General features: G+C 38.1%; 1 long non-coding RNA gene across 2 annotated transcripts in view; it reads right to left on the reverse strand.

Annotated features, from left to right (window-relative positions):
• Positions 1-2059: 2059 nt before the first annotated feature.
• Positions 2060-8055, reverse strand: part of LOC138354083 (uncharacterized) — a 54095-nt gene continuing 48099 nt past the window's right edge. For both annotated transcript variants that reach the window (XR_011223428.1, XR_011223427.1), the window contains one exon: positions 2060-2229. This is a non-coding gene — a long non-coding RNA (uncharacterized lncRNA). The remainder of the gene's footprint in view (positions 2230-8055) is intronic.

Here is an 8055-nt window from a genome sequence, read left to right on the forward strand (position 1 = left end):
TCCACTCTCATGGAGGGTCTGATCCACATCCACTCTCATGGAGGGTCTGATCCACATCCACTCTCCTGGATGGACTGATCCACATCCACTCTCATGGAGGGTCTGATCCACATCCACTCTCCTGGATGGACTGATCCACATCCACTCTCATGGAGGGTCTGATCCACATCCACTCGCCTGAACGCTTGCCCTGCATCCAGGGAGTAACAAAATGTGCCCAAACGCCTCGGTCTACCCGGGAATCGAACCCATATGCAATTGGGTCACACACAGCCAAAAATCACTACAATACCAATTTACAACCACCAAATGGAATTTACACTACTGATTTACTCAATAAAAATAATAAAGAAATTTACAAGGGTCTTGATTAGGGTTCGAACCTGCGTAATGGATTTGTGTCATGATAATAAAAATTATAAAAATATTAATAACAATATTCTTATCATTACTATATACATAAATAACAGACAATTAACTATGTATAATTTATATATCAATTATAACTATGTATAATTTATGTATCAATTATAATTATGTATAATTTATGTATAAATTATTATTATGTATAATTTATGTATCAATTATTATTATGTATAATTTATGTATCAATTATTATTATGTATAATTTATGTATCGATTATAATTATGTATAATTTATGTATCAGTTATACTTAACATGCTTCTATGTATCAATTATAATTATATATTTATTTCTATGTCTATATGTCTTCATTTATACATTTGTATGTATACATGCATATATATGTGTATACAGGAGGCCTGCCGGCTGAGTGGAGAGGGCTCGGGATTCATAGTCATAGAGTCCGGGGGGGGGGAGGGGATCGATCCCCGGCGAAGGCGGAAACAAATGAGCAGAGTTTTTCACCCTAATGCTCCTGTTCACCTAGCAGATCATAAGATTAACATGACCGTAGCACACACACCAAAAGTGCATTTCAACGCTAATTAAGATCTTGTCCAGAGTAATGGAATTGGAAGCTCTCCTAAGCTCTTCAAGCGCCTCTCTAACGACCTCGTTTGGATCACGCTTGTTCCTTGTTCCCCTCGTAGCCAGTTCCAGTTGTTTCCTGCAGAGCTGAAGAGGGAGAGACAAGGAGGAGAGAAGGAGGGAAGGTTAGAGAAGATTAGGGAGAAGGAATTGTGTTTTCTCCATCCCTATTGTATTATACAACCTTTTTCTTCATCCATATTGTATTATACAACCTTTTTCTTCATCCATATTGTATTATACAACCTTTTTCTTCATCCATATTGTATTATACAACCTTTTTCTCCATCCCTATTGTATTATACAACCTTTTTCTCCATCCCTATTGTATTATACAACCTTTTTCTCCATCCCTATTGTATTATACACCCTTTTTCTCCACCCCTATTGTATTATACACCCTTTTTCTCCATCCCTATTGTATTATACACCCTTTTTCTCCATCCCTATTGTATTATACAACATTTTTACATCAATGTCAGTGAAAAAAGTATTCATCCTTCTTGATGGCTAAGTGGAAACTAGCAACTCTTCCCGTCAGATCTTGTGGCCTTGGTGTCCACACAGCCTTTTAGATTTATTTGCCAGCACTCCTCTTCGACGTGAAATAATTGATAAAATTGATAAAAAAATTGATAAAAATTGATAAAAAAATTCTACCCGAACCCCTTGGCAACTCAGTGGGGAGGGGGCCCTGTTCCCACCTTCATTGCATGCTATTGCAGCTAGCAAGGGCGCAACAGTCCAGCGGGGAAAGCTCAATTGCAAACAGAATAGTTGAGTCCGTCCTCTGTGATGCAACGACTCAAGGGAACAACATCAGAGTGAGAGCCGTGAGTGCTCCCCAGGCAGGAGATATTTCACTCGCGTCTTCAACAAGTACGCGTGTAAACTGATTGCGCTTCAATTCTCACAATATACATGACACTATAACAAGGTGGAACCAGACCAATGGGGCTTATATGTTCTAATCTGCTTCAACGCCAAGTGCCGACGTGCAAAATACAATTAAGTTAATGATAATATCAACAAAAGTCTTACCAACGTCCAGCAGAGAGAGATCCTTGGTTTCTTCAGCCCCAAAATCCCAAGAGCCCATCGGGTCGACCAAGCAGGATTACAATATATCCCTGGATAAAGGCAGATGTCTGGTGTGGAGCCACACACCTGGCTCACACCTTCCTCTCCTGAAGGGTTGGTCAGGCAGGTATATACTTCTGACAAGGATAGGAAGAAAGTGAATTCTAATTAACAATTAACAGAAAGTTATTGAAATCTAAATCTAATTCTTGAGTATAACTAATGTTATTTATTGTTATTAACTAATGATATTTCATGTTATTTGACTGAGTTTCTCTTATGTAAATAATTCGTTGTAAATTTGAGCAAACAAGAATGGTAAAAAATGGCTTTGTTTAATTTACATTTTAAAGTTACTGAAAGAGGCTAGATTATTTAATTATAATCAAAATATATCCAAAGTCGTATTTTTATGTCATAATCAAAACAAAGCAACATAACAAATCCATAACAAAACATTACAAGTCAAAATTTGTAAAAATTTTGAAATTGAAAATTTCAAAAAAAATATATATATATTTCTTGTATGTTTCACGTAATTCCACATATAAATTGTTTTGAAACCGGGAAAAGCGGGTTACCCACAGCCATTCAAAAATTTTAACAATATATTTTATTCATAAAAAATAAAAGTCAAAAACACATAGTTTTATTAATTTATTAAACGCAGGCAACTTATAATTAAAATATTCATTGGATAAAAAGTTAGTAAGTCGACGTTGGCGCTCGGGACTCGTAGTCCTGACGTTCCGGGTTCGATCCCCGGTGGAGGCAGAGTTTCTTTCACTCTGATACCCCCTGTTCACCTAACAGTGAATAGGTACCTGGGAGTTAGACAGCTGCTACGGGCTGCAGCTTGCAGGGGGTGTGTAACAAAAAAGAGGAGCCTTGGTCGAGGACCGGGCCGCGGGGACGCTAAGCCCCGAAATCATCTCAAGATAACCTCAAGAAGATTGTAAAAATACAGTTTTTTTTAAATTTTATTTAAAAAAATAAATAATTGTAATAATTAAATGTTTTAATTTTTTTAACAGGCTTTTTACTTAATTTACAAGAAAAAAAACATCAAATATGAGACAATTTACAACCCTTATATTAACAATTTACAACAATTAATATCTCTAATATGATGATCTCATTATAATTTAATGAAAAATAATAAATGTTGAACTGCAATGTAGGTTTGGCCAAGATTGAGAATTACTGTTAGCAAATGTAGTCCAAATTTCCATATAGAGTGAATATGTTGTATAAGGGACGTCCTTTTATCCCATATTTTGTATCCGGCTCCAGTAATTTGACAGGAAAGATATGGAAGTGTGTTATACTCAAATTCTGTCAGTTGAAATGTAACCAATCACAGGCAAGTAGGCCTCTGACGTCATGCCAGACAGAGGAGCATCAAGCATGCTCCCAGCAGCCTCAGTTATCCTCACAGACCCAGAGTAGGTGGACCTCGGCTGGCCAGTTATACACCTGTTTGCCTCACTCAATAAATATATACAGAAGCGACTACTGTGTCTACATTCAACCCGAACAAGGCAAACGAATAAGTGTATTGACAACACGGCAAGTATTACTAGAGAAAATAGAGGCAGTAGATGGGTTTTTGTATTATCTACACTCACATACACACACACACACACACACACACACACACACACACACACACGCACACACACACACACACACACACACGCACACACATAGGGGACCAAAGAGCCAAAGCTCAACCCCCGCAAGCACAATTAGGTGAGTACACACACACTCACACTCTCTCTCACTCACACAAACACACACACACTCTCTCTCTCTCTCTCTCTCTCTCTCTCTCTCTCTCTCTCTCTCTCTCTCTCTCTCTCTCTCTCTCACACACACACACACACACACACACACACACATTCCATGGTTGACAAATGGAATGCATTAGGCAGTGATGTGGTGGAGGCTGACTCCATACACAGTTTCAAGTGTAGATATGATAGAGCCCAATAGGCTCAGGAACCTGTACACCTGTTGATTGACGGTTGAGAGGCGGGACCAAAGAGCCAGAGCTCAACCCCCGCAAGCACAACTAGGTGAGTATACACACACACTCACACTCACTCTCTCTCTCTCTCTCTTTCTCTCTCTCTCTTTCTCTCTCCCTCTCTCTCTCTCTCTCTCTCTCTCTCTCTCTCTCTCTCTCTCTCTCTCTCTCACACATACACACACACACACACACACGGCCGCAGCTCCGCTCCTATGCCAGGGAAGTCCACTACGGGATCACCTTATCCCGTGCTACTTGCAACGTTTTGTTCCCTGTTGCCTAATTTAAAACCACAATAAACATACGCTATCAGGCCCACCCACACGCACTCATAATACAACGATGGACTCACCAAACACACTTAAGTGAGTAAACAGCCAAGAGAGAGAGAGAGAGAGAGAGAGAGAGAGAGAGAGAGAGAGAGAGAGAGAGAGAGAGAGATAAAGTGTTATCATAGCAAGGAAGGGGAAGATATCACAATGGATATCAAAAGAAGAGAAGGGAAAGGAAACTATCAGGAGGAAGCGACAAGCCATCACGACTATATAGCACTGGGAAGGGGTCAGGAAAAGGATTTGGGATGGGACGAGGGGAAAGGAATGGTGCCCCAACCACTTGTGGACAGTCGGGGATTGAACGCCGACTCTGCATGAAGCGAGACCGTCGCTCTACCGTCCAGCCGAAGTGGTTGGGCAACAGAAGTGAAAACCTCGGACCAGAACAAACAAGGAACTTCAAAGAGACGGGATATAACAGATTAGTTCCCCTAATAACCACCTCTCGTAAGGCACTGTGGAGAACATAAGAACATTAGAAGAACATGAGAACAAAGCAACTCCTATCTAAAAACAATCCATTGATCCGGGGCCTGACGGCTGAGTGGAGAGCGCTCAGGCCTCTTAGTCCTAAGGTTCGGTGTTCGATCCCCGAACACCGAACCTGGAAACACCTGGGAGTTAGACAGCTGCTACGGGCTGCTTCTTGGGGGTGTGTAATAAAAAGGAGGCCAGGTCGAGGATCGGGCCGCGGGGACGCTAAGCCCCGAAATCATCTCAAGATAACCTCAAGAAGATCACACGACAATGTTACCTAAGCAATTGCTTTCATAAATGAACAACTCTGTTTGCAAACCAGTATTTACCCAAATCTTTTCCGAGTCTAAATAAATTTATATTAAATTTGCAACACTTGAAAATGATGGAATGTAGGAGACACCCCTGAAATAATGTATGTACAATAATAAACAGAAAACGAAGAAAGGTAGAAAATAATTAAAATAAAATAATTTGGCCTTAAAAAGCAATAAACACAATAATAAACAGAAAACGAAGAATGGAAGACAATAATTAAAATAAAATAGTTTGGCCTTAAAAAGCACTAAACACAATAATAAACAGAAAACGAAGAAAGGTAGAAAATAATTAAAATAAAATAGTTTGGCCTTAAAAAGCACTAAACACAATAATAAACAGAAAACGAAGAAAGGTAGAAAATAATTAAAATAAAATAGTTTGGCCTTAAAAAGCAATAAACACAATAATAAACAGAAAACGAAGAAAGGAAGAAAATAATTAAAATAAAATAGTTTGGCTTTATAAAGCAATCAGCCAACTATAGAAGCAAAAACAAACAAGAAAAAAAATTACATTAATTAGATATCTTGAGACGTTGGCAAAGTTTTCTCAAAAGTATCTGGACCAGCAAATAATTTTCATCCAAGTTCATGTTTGAGAGAGAGAGAGAGAGAGAGAGAGAGAGAGAGAGAGAGAGAGAGAGAGAGAGAGAGAGAGAGAGAGAGAGAGAGAGAGAGAGAGAGAGAGAGAGAGAAGGGTATTCGAACCCTGAGCCGTCTGCAGACAACCTGACCTGATACTAGGCTCGTTAAAGATGCGGCCCTCCCCAAGACGCATTCATTTTAACATGTGCATTAAACATATGCTTATTCTCATATATAAGACTAAATTATTATATATTAAAATTCAATGTATAGTTAGGCATAGGTTAGGTGTTTAGGTTCTGTTGGGAATTGTGTATTTATAGTACGTGGATGAAGAATTTATAGAAATTTCGTTCAAACAGAGGACGTGAGCGAAGCAGTTGTTCCGGAAGTGTTCGGACGTCATCAGTTGTGTGTAAAGCGCCTTACATTCATAAACAGAAGGTTTGGCGGCTGGATTAACGAGCTTGGACTTTTGTATGCGAGGACGGGCTGATTTGTTCTACGTGTGTGAAGCATTTACGGCGGTGCGAATCCTAACTCTCAGCCCGCCCTTCAAACAAACACCCAAAAGTCCATTCCATCCACCCGCCAAACCCCCCAGCTGTTTATGAATGAAAAACAGTTTACACACGACTCACAACTGATGACGTCCGAACACTTCCGGAACAAGTGCTTCACTGACGACTTGTGTTCGAACCACAACGCTGTAAATGCTTCACCCACGTACTACAAATACAAATAATCGCCAACAGAACCTAAACACCTAACCTAACCTAACCTATGTCTATATATGCACAATATTCTAATATATTATAATATTAATTTATATTCGAGAAAATTCCCGTTTTGAATGAACAGCATGTTAAAATTGATGAATGCGTCTGTGGGGTTGACTGCTGGATGGAATGGACCTGAGTCGAGGACGGGTTACTATATCTACATAAAATTATAATATATTTTAATAGTTATCGGTTAAAAATTTTGTTAGAAAACTGTCTGAAATTGGGTGACTATCTTAAACCACAAATCAACTGAGATTTCTCTGTTATTTCAGTCATGCCAATTTCATTTCTTGTCTCTAAAGGAACCTGCGCACATGTGTAATAGGAAAAATAGGCTGGAGTGCAAATTTGATTGAGTAAATAATTTCTCGAAATGGGCTATAGGGGGTTGTCCGTCCTAGGATTAGAATCTGGAAGGAAGCTACGAGGAAATGACTCAGGCGGTCGTTGACTGTCCTGCGATTTATTTGTTCTAATAATCGTACCGTACTCTGATGCTCCTAAGATATTTTTCTCTTGTTGCTATGTATATACCTAAACATTTATGTATGATTATCTTTTCGCCTGTATGCGTGTATATGCTAATGTATACACGCATATATGTTGTATATAAGGAAAATATGTGCTTATCTATTCGTGTAGGCATATATATGTATTTATGTATACATGTCTTTATATAGTTATGTACGTATGGGCCATGTATGTCCACGTGTATGTTTATACTGAAGTATGTCACATATGAACTAAACGGTTACATAAATTCATTTAACTATGAATTTATTTCAAAAATTTGCTATGTAGATTTCAATGTTTGTGCTAAATTTAACTACCAATTCGAGTTAGACAAATAGACATATTATTTTCCCAGGCTAACTAACCTTACAGCCAATCAGCTTAACAACTCATGTATGATTTAAAAATTCTAATGCACCAATCACGTTGCAAAAAATGTATATGATTGCAAGAGTATCCATTTACAGTGTTGCAAACAATTGTTTGAAGTAATTAAATCTCTCCCTGTGATATCCAAGCATAATCGATTTATTTTTTATTTTTTAAATTTATATATAAATAATAAATTTAAAACTTGTTTATCTTTGCTATATAAAAAATATTCATTGAATGAAGTTGGTCTATAAATTACATTCGCTTACGGTATCTCGTCAAAGAAAATATTAAAAAAATTGAAAAATAATTGAAAAATTAAAAAAAATATTTGGTTTTATTCGAAGAATTAGCGAATGATTTTTTTCTTCTAGTCCGCACATGTGCAGGTTGAGTCGCTTAGAAGTATTTACCTAAATGTGCTTGCAGCATCGAGTCTTAGCTCCTGAGACCCGCCTTGCTATAGCTGTCTGTTCCTTAGGTCAGTGTTCACCTGTGCCTTCTCATAACTTGTATTAGAGGCAATTTATAGAGTTAATTCATA

The sequence above is a fragment of the Procambarus clarkii genome, chromosome 61 (genome assembly GCF_040958095.1).
Source record: "Procambarus clarkii isolate CNS0578487 chromosome 61, FALCON_Pclarkii_2.0, whole genome shotgun sequence".
In the NCBI taxonomy this organism is placed as follows: Eukaryota; Metazoa; Arthropoda; class Malacostraca; order Decapoda; family Cambaridae; genus Procambarus; species Procambarus clarkii.